Below are 17,398 nucleotides of genomic sequence, written 5' to 3' on the forward strand. Positions count from 1 at the left end.
TTGTGTATTTTACATTTGCTTTTCTATTGATTTCCATAGAAATAGTGCTTGCCTTTCTGCGAGGAGTACAGGAACCAAGGCTCTGATGTGACCCCTGGTAGCAAAAGCAGGTCCACACAGATGTGGTGCAGTTTCCTGGCTCTGAAACATCTGTGAGCACACAGAACTCTCTTGACTTTTCAGTCTCAGAATCAGTGGATTTATTGGGATGGCGCTGACATAAAAAATGAAATGAAACATCTGCGTCTAACAGCTGCACAAAATTTGGACTCATGTAAACTGGTCTGACATCACATGTTCTGCATGTGAGTTCCGTGAGTGTTCTCCATGTGGTGCTAATACATTAACATGCCTACCAAGTCCCTGTGGTTTATGGCATGATGAGCTCCAGAGCTGAGGAAATAAAGCCAGGAAGCCTACGCCATTTGCTGAAGGGAGGTGCCTTTGGGTAACGTCTCATTCTCACTGAGCTACTCAGGTTCACTAGAGACAAGAAGCTCTGCTGGGCACAGTACCAGCAATAAGCTTTATGTGGGGGATTTTGGACCCCTCTCCTTGGAAAGGGTGGGAGAGAGGTCTTACAACGTTTCTTGCTTTCCTCTATAGAAAAACAGATGTGGGAGTGTAAAGGAGTTGCTGAAGCCAGCTGACCCCTCCCCGGCAGTCAGGAAAAGGCAGGTAGAAAGAGCAAGAGCACATAATGGCTCAACACAAAATCCTGGCAAGACACGGCAATCCTTTGCTGGGAGGCTGGAGTCCTGCCCAGGGCACACGGTGGCATCGCTCAGATCAGTGACACCCCACACTGATCCACAGCTAAACAAAAGCCGCACGTGTTCTCTTTCGTCTGCAAAAGGCAGGCCAGGTGGGTGGGGGGCGGGTAGAGGCATTTGGCAAGCAGCTCCTGTAGCTCTGACAGGCTCTACGTGTGGCCTAGAAAAAATTCTGTTCTTATTTAATTTTTTTTAAAGACTCAAAGTCACTTGTTTATCTGTTGGCCGATGAACCTCACAGAGGGAAGACTTTTGGAAAATATTTAGCAGCAGCTTGGCTTTCCCTGTTTGCTCAGTGTATTGTTGGATTGCTTCCCTTGCCATCGGTTTCTAGGCTCAGAGACACTGCAAGTGTAGCGTTATGAACAGATCCGTCTGATAGACTCCCAAGGTCAATGATCTTATAGAACGGGGCACCTCTCTGCATGAAAGAATTCGTAAATGGAGAGAGCATGTTGGGGTCCCTCATAGCTTAGAGTGGCACCTGTTAGCTGTGTGTGCTAGTGCGTTCTAGCTCAGTTGGACACTATAAATACACAGAGCAGAAAGAGATCTACCTGAATTTCAGGAACTGCAAAAGTGGAGACAGAGGATCTTTGGGCCCAAGTGAGGATTTTCATAGTCTGAGGAAGGGAGAAAAAAAGAAGGTAGGGATAGGAGAAGTCTCAGTTCAAGGGAGCAATGAGCATTCTCAGAGTGCTATAAAGCATTTCAAAATACAAAAAAACAAAAACAAACAAACAAAAAAAAAAAACAGTGCTACCTAGCTATTTTTTTTCCTCCAATGACACGTATCTTTAATTTTTAAAAATCATCAGCAGAACAGAATTACATTGATAGAAAATCGCTTTGTACACAATTTTACTAAAATTTATTCCACACTGTAAAATTGGAAACACCTATGATTTTAATTGACACAAGCAAAATACAAGTAAAAAGGTAAGTTGAATACTGGACACGTTATGTAGTACATTGTAAGGCCAGTTTCAAAATTCTCCTTTATTTTGACCATTGATGCCCTTACTCTCCTCCATCACGATGGGCGATGTGGAGATGATTGTCAAAGAAAAGCAAATAGGTTTATGAGGAATTCTGGCCTCATCTCCTGGGGCCCAAGGTGGTGACTTAGATCCACCCCACTGCAGCTGAGATCAGAGAGTCTCTTTTGGAGTTCTCTCCAGATTCTACAGCCTTCTCTAATTGCCTCAACTGGAATTAAACAAACTCCACAGCATTAATAAACTGTGTGGCCACATCTGCCTCTGCCAGGCATACTGTGGCCCTGATGCGTGCTGTCAGGTTACCACACATTAATTATCTTCCAGGTTTTCTGCACATTCTTTTCCAAACAAGGCAGGCCTGCCAACTTGTCAACAGGGCACTATTCTCTAAAAATGATTTTACTTTCTTTTTGCCTTGAGAATGCCCACAATGACTTTCTCAGAGACCTGGGAACAGAAGCAAGATTGTACCTTTCACTGCCTCTTTAATTTAAAGGAGGGAAAAAAAACCTCTGTAAGCTAATATGTAGCTTCATTGGTGATTATAGTATTGCATGCCTTTCTGATTTAAACTAGAGAACAACAAATGTCACCCTTCTCAGCTGGTAGAGAAGGCAAAAACACGCAGGTGGATGGTGTGCAATTTAAGCAGACTTGGGAAAGAACTAATCCGTGTTTGGAATTCTCCACTGGAAATGTGTTTTGACAGTTCTCTGGTAATTTCCTGTTTTGGTTTGCCCACCTCATGTTAATGCATGAGGCAGCATGATATAGCTGGAAAAGCACGGGTTTTGAGGTCAAGTGTTCCAGTCCTGTCACTTTCAGCTAGGCTGGTGGGTCACCTACGTCTCTGAGCTTCAGGTTTTACAGCTGATAACTGGGGTAATGGGACCTAACTCAGTGAGTTGCTGTGAGAAGTAAAATGATAGTGAATTTAGAAGTGCTTCCTATTGCTGCCTGCTACATGCAAATTACTTAATTTCTATGCCTCAATTTCTTCATCTGTAAAATGAGAGTAATAGTACCACCCCCATCTGCTGAGCTGTGGTGAGGAGTGCATAAGTTAATACATGCAAAGTGCTTAGAATAGTGCCTAGTATATAGTGTGCTAGTACATACTTAACTCCAAGTGTTTTCTGTTACTTCTATTTATCAGATGATATAGATGTTATTTTTTCAGGTGTACTTCACTTTATACTAATTTAAATACAGCAGAACCTATATTTATAATTCAACTATTACTGAGTATTTTGTGCAAAGCACTAAGGTTAGTGCTATATACAAATATAAATTGGGGAATGGTTATCTATTTTGCAAAAGGAAATAGCAAGGCAATGCTTCAGTTCAAGAATTCACTTTGTCAGTACCCACTATTGTTTTCAACACAAGATAAAATACAGAAGATATGTAACACATCCTTCAAGGAGTGTTTCAAATACATTTTTTTATTCTGCATGGTCATTGTAGAAAATTTTAGAAAATACTTATAAACAATAATAACAACAATAATAATAATAATAATAATATAAATTTGAAATCACCTATATTGACACCACCAAGAAATAGCTATGTCTCACATTTTGGTTTAAATTGTTTTGGGGTGTGTGAATGTGTGTGTGTGGAGGTGTACACACACACACAATTGGTATCATATTGCTTTTTAAAATTTAATAAGTCATAAACATCTTTCCATGTTTCTATTCTCCTCTCTTTATTATTCATTTTAAAATATTTTATTTTGAGGTAGCTTTGGATTTAAAGAAGAATGGCAGAAATAATGCAGTCATTCTGGGAGACTATGCAAATATCCTGTTTCTAGTTAAATATTTGCCCACTCTTTTGAGCATACATTGGTGGATCTTGCCTGCAAGCAATGATTAGTGTGGTGTTTTGATGGTGATTTTCTATTTCCTTCATGCCTTCTGCATTTATTAATTGGTATTCTTCTCGGAGGAAGAGCTGTTCCTTCTCTCCCATTTATTTATTTAATCATTTATATCCATGTGGACTTGTGGACATTGATTTTATTCTTTTCATTATAATCTAATATTGTACTATTCCTTTTTCTTTTGCTGTTCAAATTGTTCCATCGTTGATTACTGGGAGCTCTTTCAGATGGTTCCTGTGCATCTTTTATGCTGCTTACACTCAGACACCACAGATGCTCCAGGTTCATCCACTACCCCAGCCCCTGGAATCCAACAGTTCTCCAAAGATCCCTGATCTCTTCTATTGGAGACTGGTATTTAGAAACCAGTACCATGGGGAGTTGGATGTTCTCCTTGTTACTGTGGTGTCATTGTTTATAACCCCTCTCAGTGCAGAGAGCTAGGAATACGTGCATGTGTGTGTGTGAAGTATACACTAATTTGTGCATACAAACATATCTATATTTCTGTACCAATTTATCTGTATATGTTAAAAAAATTTTTTTTAATTTAACATTTAAAACATGGGTCCATATTGATACATCTGAAACCAATTGAGCACCACAGGAGTCATTAGAGCCTTCACTGTGTCCTTACATGTCACTTCTTTCTCCAATAGCAAGAAACCTGACTCTGATTACCAACAATATATTTAGTTATTTGTTTAACCCAAGCAGTGTCAGAATTCCTAGCCCATCCCCCTGTGAGAAACAACTGAAGTGCAGTGTTTATGTTTGGTGCTTCAGCCTTCTATCAAATCAAAACACTGTTTTTCTAAAGTTACTTAGGTCAGCTCCTTTTTCCCCATCCCCTTCAGTGTGCTTATGTGATTCATTTGTAATAAGTTAAATGCATTTGTCACAATTTGCATTCCATCTTTCTCCCACATTCTGGTAGATTTTTTTTAACATGTAGTAAAACTCACTTTTTGTTACCATTCTACCAAATTGGGCAAATGCATAGAGTAGTATTATGAACCATCATTTTATACACAACAACTCCATCAGCCCAAAGTTTCTCCTGCTAGTCCTATCAGACAACCCTCCCCCAAGCCCTGATCCATCAACTACTTGTCTATTTTCCTTCCTATGATATTACCCTTTCCAGACTGTCATGTGAATAGAATCAAACAATTCTGGGTCTGTCTGCTTTCACTTTGCAAAAATGCAGGTAAGATTCATGCCTGCTGTCTTGTGAATCAATAGTTCATTCTATTTTATTGCTGGAGGCATTCTATATATGGATATACTACAGTTTGTGGAACATCTAGGTTGTTTCCAATTTTAAAGCAACTATGAATATTTATTTACAGGTTTTTGTACAAACATGTTTTCTTTTCTTTTGGATACATACCTGGGAGTAGGATTGCTGGGTCAGATAATAGATAAATGTTTACCTTTATAAGAAACAGCCAAGTTGTTTCCCAAAGTGGCTGTACCATTTTGCATTTTCACCATTTTGCATATTGCCAGGTTATTACATTTTAAATATTCAAATAGGCATATTGTGGTACCTTATTGTGGCTTTAATTTATATTTCCCTAATGATTAATGATATTGAGCACTTTTTCTTATGCTTATTTCTCATCTGAATATGTTCTTTGGTAAAATATATGTTCAGACCTTTTGCCTGTTTTTAAGAATTAGATTGTTTTCTGATTGTTGTGTTAGTCTTTGGCACACAGCATGATGATTCAGTTATACACACACACACACACACACACACACATGCTTTTTCATTATAGGTTACTATAAGATATTGAATATAGTTCTCTCTGCTATACAGTAGGACCTTGTTGTTTATCAATTTTGTATATAGTAGTTAATATCTGAAAATCCCATACTCCCAATTTACCCTTTCCCTGCTTTCCCCCTGGGTAACCATAAGTTTTTCTATGTCAGTGAGTCTAAGTTCATTTGTGTCATTTTTTAGATTCTACATATAAGTGATATCTTACAGTATTTGTCTTTCTCTTTCTGGCTTACTTCACTTAGTATGATAATCTTTAGGTCCATCCATGGTTCTGCAAATGGCATTATTTCATTCTTTTTATGGCTGAGTAGTATTCCATTGTGTATATATGCCACATCTTTATCCATTCATCTGTCAATGGACATTTAAGTTGCTTCCATGTCTTGGTTAATGTAAATAGTGCTGCTGTAAACATTGGGGAGCATGTATCATGTCAAATTAGAGTTTCCTCCAGATGTATGCCCAGAAGTGGGATTGCTGAATCACATGGTAAGTCTGTTTTCAGTTTTTAAAGGAATTTTCATACTGTTTTCCATAGTGGCTGCACCAACAAAAATCTTTTTTAACTTCCCTTGAGACTTTCTCTCTGGTTCATAGATTATTAGAAGAGGGTTGTTTAATTTCCAGTATTTGGGGATTTTCCAGATATCTTTATGTTACTGATTTCTAGTTTAATTTCATTATGGTCTGAGAACATACTTTGAATGGTTTCTATATTTTAAAGGTCATTTTATTTCACAGAATATGGCACATATTGGTGAATGTTTCATGTGTAGTTGAAAAGAAAATACATTCTGCTATTGTTGGATGGAGTGTTCTATATGTGTTAATTTGGCACAGTGGTTAATAGTGTTCAGGGGTTCTATTTCCACAATCTGTCTGCTTCTTTTATTAATTACTGAGAGATAATTGTGTATTTTTTTCCTTTCAGGTCCATCTCTTTTTGTCTCAAGTCTATTGAAGCTGTGCTGTTAGGTGCATTCACAAGTTAATTCGTTATGTTTTCCTGGAAAACGAAACCATTTATCATTATGTAGTATACCTCTTTATCCCTGATAATATCTCTTGTTCTGAAGTTTACTTTGATAGCATAGCTACTCCAACTTTTCTTTTTGATTTGTGTTTGCATGGCATAATTTTCTTCATCTTTTTATTTTTAATCTATCTGTCTTTATAATTAAGGTGAGTTCACTTGTTCCATCTGTCCTTTTTTCTTTCTTTTCCTGCCTTTTCTTGTGTTGAGAATTTTTTTTGTTCTATTTCATCTCCCCTACTGAATTATTATTTATTTTTCTTTAAATATATTTTTAGTGGTCTCTTTAGGGTTTGCAGTATACATCTCTAATTAACCTGAGTCCACCTTCAAATATGATACTTTTTAATGTGTTATATAAGGACCTAGCAGCAGTATAATCTCAACTCCTCCCTTCCATCCTTTATGCTATTATTTTTATACCTTTCACTTTTACACGTGCTGTGAAGGTAGAATACATGCCACTATCATTGTTTTCAGTAATGAAAAGTTATCTTTTAGAGCAATCAAAAATAAGAAAAGAGATGAATTTTATTTTTCCCTTATTTATGTATTCCATTTCCAAGTTCTTCATTTCTCTGTGTGGATCTAACCTTCAGTCTAATATCATATTATTTTTGCATGAAGAGCTTTCTTTAACATTCCTTATGGAGTAGGTTTTCTAGTAATAAATTCCCTCAATTTTTGTAAGTCATTAAAATTCTTTCTTTTTTGAAAGACATTTTTGCTGGATATAGAATCCTGGGTTGACAGGCTTTTTTGTTTTTGTTTTTGTTTTTTTTTTCTTTTAGCAGTTTAAATATGTCACTTCTCCGTCTTCTGGCTTGCATTATTTCTGAGAAGAATTCTGTTGCAGCTCTTCTCTTTGTTCCTCTGTATGTAATGTTTCTTTTTCTCTGGCTGCCCTTAATGTTTTTCCTTTGTCATTGGTTTTCAGCAGTTTGAATACTACGATATACCTAGGGATGTATGTGTTGTGTTATCTGATTTGTGCTCTCTGATTTGTGGTTTAGTGTTTGCAATTAAGTTTAGGTAACTCTTAGTCATTATGTCTTCAGATGTACCTTGCTTCCCCCTCTATCTCTTCTACATTTAGGGTTCCAATTATGCATATGTTAGAATGTTTAATAATGTCCTATAACTCTTGGATGTTAGTTCTGTTTGCCTCCCACTCTTATTTGCCTTTGTGTTTCATTTTTGGTAATTTATATTGACCTATCTATCTTCAGATTCACTGCCCATCTGTCTGAGTCTATTGATGAAACTGTGTAAGGCAGTCCTAATCTCTGTTATTGTGTTTTTCATTTCTAGCTTTTTGATTTGATTCTTTCTCATTTTTTCTATCACTGATTAAATTAGTCATCTGATCTTGCATGTTGTCTATCATTTTCACTAGGGTCATTAACATATTAATTATAGCTACTTAAAATTCCTTGTCAGATAGTTCCAACATGTGTATCATAACTATCTGATTCCAATGTTTACTTTGTTTCTTTGGAGTGTGTTTTTTCCTTGCCTTTGTGCCTTGTAATTTTCTGTTGAGAGCTGATCATGTTGTGTAATGTTAGTAGGGCCTGGAATAAGTAGTTTTTAAGTCTTAATATGAGGGTACCTTTCCTTCTATTAGGCTTTTAATGTAGTGACTTGAAGCAATCTAGGTTTGGGTTGCTATGCTGATTCTCAATGTATCACAGGCTTTAAATTCTTATAGAGATACCTTGTGTTCAGGTTGGAAGTGAATTTACCAGAACAAGATCTGCTTGATTCTGAATTTTAGGTCTTCTCCTTGCATTGTACCTTAGCAAGAGTGTCTTTGCTTGCTCTTGTGTCTCTCCCATCTCGCTCTCTCAGTAATATTCTACTGCTACTTGTCATTCAAGTAATTTGTTGCCAGCTTGCAGTGGGGGAGGTATAGTGTGGGAATCTGTTCTCTGTGTTCTGAATAAGCTTCAGTCTTAGGTGTGCACCATATAGGATATGGCCTTTCGGTTCTCGTCCTCCGCCCTGGCTGTGTTGTGTGCCCAGGGTGTGAGGCTATCCCTCCTTGAGTTTTCCCTTTGGCGCCTTTCATCCACTTGCAATGAATTTTCTCCAAAGCCTCAGGGCAGCTGTGCTTGGTGCCCTTTCCCTCTATAGAGTAAGGCTATCTTCCCTATCAGAGGTGGGAGAGATGGACCCAGCCAGTGTTTCTGGCCCTTCCCACAAAACTGCTCTACCACCCTCCTAGCTCTACAACATGCTGACCTAACTTAGGGCTTGTCCCAGTCTTTTTTGTGAGGATCTGCTGGGGTTGTGGAGAAAGAGCCTGAAAGAAGTGTAGAATCCTCCAAATTCTGTGGCCCTCTAGGGTTTCACACTTGCCTGTTAGCCTGTATTCCATCTTTACCAATTTATCAGCTATTTTATTTGAACTCACTTACTGGTGTCTGGTGGCATCTACTACCCCCGGTGAGTACTTTGCATTCCCTTTCTCTCTGCAGACATTATCCCTTCTTAGGTTTTGGGCCTGTAGTTTGCTTTGCAACTTCAGCTCTTTGACAAGTTAACGTAGAGAAGTTGTGATTTTTGACATTAATCCAGTTATTCTTGTAAGGGTAAAAGTGATGCCCCTTCTAGCTCTTTCCATCCTTCCCTTTCATTTTAACGACTGAACTGTATTCTATTAAATGAATATGTAATCTGCTTTTTAAAACCAATCCCAGTCCCTTATTATTGTACTTTTAGACAATTTTCCATTTTTTTTTTTGCTATTATAAGCGAGGTTGAATCACCCTTGTAGATAAATCTGTCTTTGATTACTTTCTAGTCATTTACAACCTAATTAGAGAGAACAGGCAAGCATATCAGGAACAATTAAGTAATGATGTAAGATATAATGAATGCCCAAATAGCATTCTAGGATGCAATAATGACAAGGAGTCATAATGGAATTATAACGTTGCCTCACATCTGTGTAGAACTTAATATCATTCACACTTATTAAACCTTTTGATCTTAACAGTAATGCCCTGCTTTCCCTGTTGGGAAAATAAGAACTAGAGGACTTCAGAGGGTTAACTCAGGGCCACACCGCTACTAAGTGATGGAGCTAGGACTTGACTCAGTATCTTAGGGAAAGTCTGCATGAAAGAGGAGATGGGCCTGAGTTGAACCTTGAAAGTTGGGTAGCTTAACAATAGGCAGACAGGAAAATACATTTCCCGATTGGAAGGCTATGTAAATGGAGACATACCCATATAGAATTTATATACATCTGTGCAAAATCTACAGAAGCGCATATCGAGATGGAAAAAGGCTTGCATTATGGAATTCTGTCACCGATGTGTTTCTTGTTCTTATTCTAGAATAAATGATGCCCATATCAGATTATCTGGGTGATTAGCACAATGGGTTTGACCTGAAAGTCAGAAGCCTACAGCTCAGCTGTTCCCTGAAGCCCGCTGATTTAGTTAGTCCGTGTGCTCTGTCCAACCCAGGAAGGGAGCCAGCTGCCCTTCCACCCAACCAAGCAGTGCTCAGTGTTTGGGTGGAAAGGAAGATGCAGTCCAGCTGTCCCCAAAACACAAAGAAAAGCAAGGTTTTTTCCCCTCCTTCTTCAGTGAAATAAACCTGAGCTTCTGGTAGGAGAGTCTGTCTTGAATCAGAAATGGTTTAACCAAATCACAACAGGAAACAGGTCTGGTTACAGCCCAGCTTGCTCCGGGCCCTAATGGGTGAACAGAGCATCTCATCCCTACTTCCTGCAACTCTGGGTCTAGCAGGTAGTTGCCTGAAGGGGCCTTGGCAAAGGGTGCTGGGCTTGGCCTTCAGGATATCTGCTGTCAGAACTGCCTAAAGAAGAATGAGTATTTGCCAAGGAAGGAGCAAGAATCCAATAATTGGGAACCCTGTCTTTAAATGTAGTTAATTTCTATTTAATTAGCCAGTAACTACATTTAAAATAAACAACAGTTGGTAATCAAAAACAGGAGGATAAAGGATGAACAACTGTGTAATAGGATAGAATTACTAGGCCAAAACAAAATTGGGGGAAAGTGAGAGGCATGTTGCTTCAGAGAAAATAGGGTTGGGAGAGGAGGGCTTGTTGACAAGCAGCTGTGGGCCTCGTGGAGCTCATAAAGATTTAGATCAGCTCTTACTTGTGTTGTCAGCCATCAGTAAAACTTATTTTAATCACCAAGTGGTCTTTAACTATAAAGCATTTGTTCCTTTATTACGTAAAAATTAAGAGCACATGTAAAGGGTAATTTTAAAACTGTCACATGGAATAAGAGTTTGGCACATCCTGGTACATCCTTGGTGACAGAGGTACAGCTTGGACCGGTTTCCAGAAAACTCCTCAGCTCTCAGGGCACTTGCTGACCTCCTGGCTGCTGGTGGTGTGGGTTTGCAGGCCACCAGGGCTGCTCCCCTCAGGGGAAGAATGTGGAATCCAAAGAGCTGGGGCGAGGTGCCTCCCTCTGCCAACCCATCCCCTGAGTTTGTAATCCCTGCCTTTCAGCACCACCCAAGATGTACTGATGGGTCTTGTAAAGACTCATTCCTGGGGAGATGAGGGGAGGCAGAGAGAGAGAGACATGGGAAATGAGGAAGGGAAGGGGAAGTTGGAGAGGGGAAGAGATGAGAAGATGAGAAGAGCTTGAATCAGGGTCCCAGGTTGTGAGCAAGCTTAAAAAATGAGTTTCTTTTGGGCATTTTCTAATTAAACTTTAAACCCAAACCCCTGTCCTACCTCTCTCTAGAATGAAGATGTCTCCCTCCTAGGTAGCATGAAATGACTTCTTTCTCCTTCATTAGAAATTGGCATTGATCTTCTTTAGAGATAAAAATTGCATTCCTGCCTCACTTCTATTTGATTCATTTGGAACCAGTGCATTTTCATCAGAGCAACTAAAAAGCCCTGTGAGAATCAGTTCAGAAGAAGGAATGTGCATGAGGGTCATGGTAAGTAGCACTTCTCATCAGACCTGCTGCCCGGGGATGTTAAAGTGCTTTTTAAAATGAGGACTAATAAGGCCACTCAGCTTTTACTGTTTTCTAAGAGCCTCAGCTAAATTAATCATGGCACAAAATAACCCTTACTGTAAGGTAAAATAATGATTCCCGGTATTTTGAAAGCAATCACTGATCCACAAAGAGGGAGGTAATGTCTCCCTGAACCAAGATGAAAACTCCACTCCCTTCCTGTCATCAAAGGCCAGCCTGTTCACATCGGAGCGGGGCCATGGGAGAGCCAGGCGCTTGGTGGGTCCGAGCTGCCGCAGCCACAGGAATGGGAGGCCAGGCACGGCTGAGGCTGTGGGAACGCAGGCTCCGGGTGGGGGGCTGTTGAGGTTTTGTTTACTAATTACATATTCTCCCTGTAAGTGGTCAGGCATCAGCCGGGCTTCCTGCTCAGACACTCAGCCCAGCCCAAGCCTCCCCAGGAAGGGCCGGCTGCACCCGCCGGGCCACCCACACACTGGCACGTCTGTGCACATGGCTGCCAGCCCCTCTCCTGCATTAGCTACGGCGTGGATTCCTGGTCACATCTGCACAGCCAGAGTGAAAGCCTGTAATTTCCATAGAATCCAGCTCTTTGAGTCAGAGCTGCAGATAAGTGTTTGTTTTATTTTTCTTTTCAAGGTGATTACACATCATTTGGTTGTGGGGAAGCCGGGGCTATCACGGAGGGAAGAGGCTGGGTGAATTATTTAAAAAGTCTGCCGCGGAGGCCCTGAGAACCGCTGTGGAGGAGGCTGGCGTGCCTCCCTCCTCTGGGGGCCTCTCCGAGGAGAAGTGGAGGGGACCCCACAAGGCTTGCTGGAAGACAGTTTAATTCTGAAACGAAAGGAGCACTTCACCTCCCGGGTGCTGGATGGGGAATTGCAAAACAGGACACAGTCAAAATAGTCATTAAGGCCAAACCGGAGTCAGCCCCAAGCCAGGCGCGCGTTCCCAGGAACCTGCTGGGCTGTGGTGTTTGCATACATCAGTCTCTGCTCTCCATTGTCTCCCAAAGGAAGAGCTTGTTCCATTCCATTAAAGACGCCTGAATATTTTATTGACTCAAAACTAGGGGACTGATCCTGATGGTAAACAAGTTTGGAGTGCTGTTTTTGAGTTGTGTTTATGTTTTATACATGGAATGATTTTAAGTAATTTTTTAATTCAAAACACTCCAAAAATTCCGCAACTTGAGGGGACGACTACGAAAGTTGCAGAGCTGTGTTTGGACCCTTTCAAGATGACTTCAGGGACTTAGATGGTGAGAAATGAGAAGGGACAGCTTTTATTAACGAAAACATTTTATATGCAGCTGAATACAGAGATCAAAACCAAGGGCAGGCATTCCAAATTCGTATTGTGAAGCGCCTACAAAAAGATTCTTCCATCAGCTTTCACAATGTGGAGAGTTCATCTTTTCATCTCCATCAAGTGAAAATATGCTCCAATTCCCGAGTAGGTTTTCAGTTCGGACAAGGGAGTGGGGGGAGGTGTCCTTGGGCAGACACTCTGCAGACTCATCTCATCAAAGATCCCCGTGGTCTAGGCCAGCGAGGACAAGGGTGCCCTCTGCCTGGCTGCGGCTTGGCGGGGATCAGCTTTCACAGATGCAGCTGGAGAACAAAGGGCAGGCTTCATCTGCCCGCGCCCCGCAGGCCCCTGTGCAGGGGGAGCGCCATTCCAGTGCCCATCACATGGCCTCTGTGGCATAAAAGCCTTTTAATAATTCTGATTTTGAATATCAAATTGAAATGAAAAGTGCGTTTGGGAAGGATGGGCCCTGTCCACACTGAAGCGTGTGTTCTATGCAAACAGGTGAGGCAGGCGCTGGCTCTTGTAGAGCTGCGGTTCTCCACTTGGCCGCGCATGGCATCACCTGCTTTAACGTGGACTGATGCCTCCCTGCCCCACTCCCACCCCCCAACAGTGATCTAACTGACCCAGGGTGTGACCTGGGCAGCGGGATCTTTTAAAGCTCTCCAAGTGATTCTAATGAGCAAACTTGAGAACAGCTACAGAATGATTTAAGACAGCATTTAAGGCCTCTCCATAACCTAGCCCCAGCCGAGCTTTCTGACCTGTTCTTTCTCCACCCGCACCGTAGCCTGTACGGAAGGCACAGAGACCTTCTCGATGTGCCCGAGTGTACTTTGCTCATTCGTATTTTCACGCTTTCATGCATCTATATTGTCTCACTCTGGGCACCCAGGAAAGCCCAGCTCAAATGTCCTTCTCTGTGCAGCCTTCCCTACCTGTCTCCTCTGGCTTCACCAGTGAGTCACTCCTTGCCCCTCAATCATGGTACAGAGCCGTATTAGAGCATTTCTCACAATAACAACATCTGCTTATACGTCCATCTGCCTGCTCTCCCTCTCCAGCAGAATGTGGACTGTAGTTTCAGCAATAAGCACCAGGTTTGGCTGGGTAGAAGTTTCTACAAATGTTTGTTGGATGAATGAATGCCAATCTTCTTTTTAATTTATTGAAATATAGTTGATTTACAATGTCGTGTTAGTTTCTGGCGTACAGCATAGCGATTAGTTATAACATATATTTTTTCAGATTCTTTTCCATTATTAGTTTATAACAAGTTACTAAATGTAGTTCCCTGTGCAATACAGTAGGACCTTGTTGTTTATCTATTTTGTACATAGTAGTTTGTATCTATTAATCCCAAACTCCTAATTTATCCCTCCTCATCCCCACTCTTCCCGTTTGGTAACCCTAAGTTTGTTTTCTAAGTCTGTGAGTTTGTTTCTGTCTTGTAAATAAGTTTATTTGTATCATTTTCTAGATTCCACAAGTAAGTGATATCATATAATTTTTGTCTTTCTCTGTCTGACTTACTTCACTTAGTATGATAATCGCTAGGTCTATCCATGGTGCTGCAAATGACGTTATTTCATTCTTTTTTATGGCTGAGTAGTATTCCATTGTATAAATGTACCACAACTTTATCTAGTCATCTGTCAGTGGACATTTAGGTTGCTTCCATGTCTTAGCTGTTGTAAATAGTGCTGCTGTGAACATTGGGGTGTATGTATCTTTTCACATTGGAATTTTTTCCAAATATATGTCCAGGAGTGGGGTTGCTAGATTATATGGTAAGTCTATTTTTAGTTTTTTAAGGAGCCTCAGTACTGTTTTCTATAATGGCTGCACCTGTTTACATTCCTACCAGCAGTGTAGGACGCTTCCCTTTTCTCCATACACTCTCTAGCATTTATTACTTGTAGATTTTTTGATGATGGCCATTCCAACTGGTGTGAGGTGATACCTCATTGTAGTTTTGCTTTACATTTCTCTAATAATGATGTTGAGCACCTTTTCATGTGCCTGTTGGCCATCTGTATGTCTTCTTTGGAGAAATGTCTGTTTAGGTCTTCTGCCCATTTTTTGATTGGGTTGTTTGGTTTTTTGTTATTGAGTTGTATGAGCTGTTTGTATATTTTAGAAATTAAGCCTTTGTTGGTTGCATCATTTGCAAATATTTCTCCCAGTTCCTTAGTTGTCTTTTCATTTTGTTTATGATTTCCTTTGCTGTGCAAAGCTTATAAGTTTGATTAGGTCCCATTTGTTTATTTTAGCTTCTATTTCTATTGCCTTGGGAGACTGACCTGAGAAAATAGTGTTGCAATTTATGTCAGAGAATATGTTGCCTGTGTTCTCTTCTAGGAGTTTTATGGTGTCATGTCTTATATTTAAGTCTTTAAGCCATTTTGAGTTTATTTTGTGTTTTGTGAAGGAGTGTTCTAATTTCATTGATTTACATGCAGCTGTCCAGCCTTCCCAGCACCACTTGCTGAAGGGACTGTCTTTTCTCCATTGTATATTCTTGCCTTCTTTGTCGAAGATTAACTGACCACAGGTGTGTGGGCTTGAATGCCAGTCTTGATATTGTTGATGTTCTATCACATTGTACCCAATTCTTAGACCAGGATCACCTGGGAGACTGAGTCAGTAATTTGGGGGTTAGATAGCTTTATCTTTGCTAATCAAAGTGGGGTTCATAGGCCAGTAGTTGGCTACATTATCTGAGAGCTTGTTACAAAAGTAGAATTTGCATTTTAACAAGATCCCAGGGCAATTCATATGCACAGTACTGTTTGAGTTATATTTTTTTAAACAAGCTCCCAGATGATTTCTATGTAGCCAGTCTGCCAACTGGCACTGGGACCTGCTGTTCTAGTCTCCCATTTACTGAATGTAGTAGACCCCGTGTGATCACCTGCTGGTTCCTTCTATTCTCCCTTTTCCCTACCTAACAAAGCCCTGATTTTGTTCAGTTATCAGCCCTTTACCTGTCAGGACTGGGCCTCAGGGAAGCTTGGCTCCCACCTCCAGCCCAAGAAGTGGGCCTAATTGGTCAAAGGCACAGCCTATCCTTCTGGCTAGGACTGGTTCAGGAAAGGACATGGGGCCAAATTTAGGTCAATGAAATATAAGGGTAAGTATACTGGTGGCAATCTAGAAAAAGTTTCCTCTTTCCTAAGAGAAAGCCATAAATGGGGGAAAAAATGTCTCCTCTTCAGGACATTATCCTGCCTGAATGTGATGCCTTGATGTTGCTACCATGCCACCTGCCTAAAGAGGAAGAGTCAGTGCTGAGGGATCGGAGCAGAAAGGTGGGGAGGACCTGGGCCCATGACATTGCTGTGCTCTTCTGTGTCTGGACCTCTCTTATGGAAGGTAAGTTTTTTATTTTTGTTTTTACCATTTAAGCCATATCTAATGCTTGCAACCCAAAGCACTCACTGATATACTGAATACCTTACTATATTCATTTAATCAATAAATATTTCAGCATTGTGCTAAGACATTTATCCCTAATCCTCAGGCAATCTGTAAGTTGGGTATCATTATTCCCATCTTATAGATGAGGAAGCAAACTTGAAGCAATTAAGTGATTCATTAAGTCAAATACCTAGTGAGTGCTAAAGCCAGAATTTGAACCCATGTCTGTCTGCCTCCCAAGCACATGGGCTTTCCACTCTACCACGCTTCCTAGTGTGAGTAGCTTTATTGTCTGAGGTTTCAGTAGGTCAGTAGTTCTCAACTTTTTAGACTCAGGATCCCTTTATATTCTTAAAAATGATTGAGAATTTTAAAGGATTTTCATTTATTTAGGCTCTATCTCCTGATATTTTACATATTAAAAATGAAAACTGAGAAATTTAAGATTTTTGAAAATTCATTGAAAAATACATTGATTAACTTCTCTAATACTAATGTAAGTAATATATTTTTGTGAAAAATAATTAGATTGTCTAAGACTAAATGAAATAGTGAGAAGAGTGACATTGTTTTATATTTTTGCAAATCTCTTTAACACCTGGCTTACTAGAAGACAGCTGGATTCTGTCTGCTTCTGCATTCAATCTGTTGTGATGTATTCTTTTGGTTGAAGTATACAGAGAAAATCTGACTTCACATAGATATGTCATTAGAAAAGAGGGGAGTATTTTATGAGCCTTTTCAGATATTGTGTATATTCGATGATAGTATACCAAAACTGCGCAAGGGTGACTTCTTAAAGGTTAGATGCAATGTGGAACTTGAAACAGAATGAGTGAAATTTTCATCTCTCTTGCATTAAAATCCATTGGTCTGCCTTGTACTTTGAAGTGATTTTTTTAACCCATGCATAATTTTTGACATTAGGCATTGGTCATTTGGAAAATGTTGATTCACTGAGTTATGCAGATCCTCCAAATGTTGACGTACTATACTATACAGCATCAAAAATTGCATTTGTCAACAACACCACTGTTATCATCAATAAAGTGTTTAAATATTGGTAAGCTGTGAAGATGATGGTGACTGATACAAGTTTTCCAAAATTCTAATCTTTGTTTGAAGGCTCAGTTTTCAACCATTGGCAACAAAATACTGTCAATTATTTTCTTTGAAGGGATAGGCTTACTT

Source organism: Camelus bactrianus, chromosome 1 (genome assembly GCF_048773025.1).
Source record: "Camelus bactrianus isolate YW-2024 breed Bactrian camel chromosome 1, ASM4877302v1, whole genome shotgun sequence".
NCBI classification, from domain to species: domain Eukaryota; kingdom Metazoa; phylum Chordata; class Mammalia; order Artiodactyla; family Camelidae; genus Camelus; species Camelus bactrianus.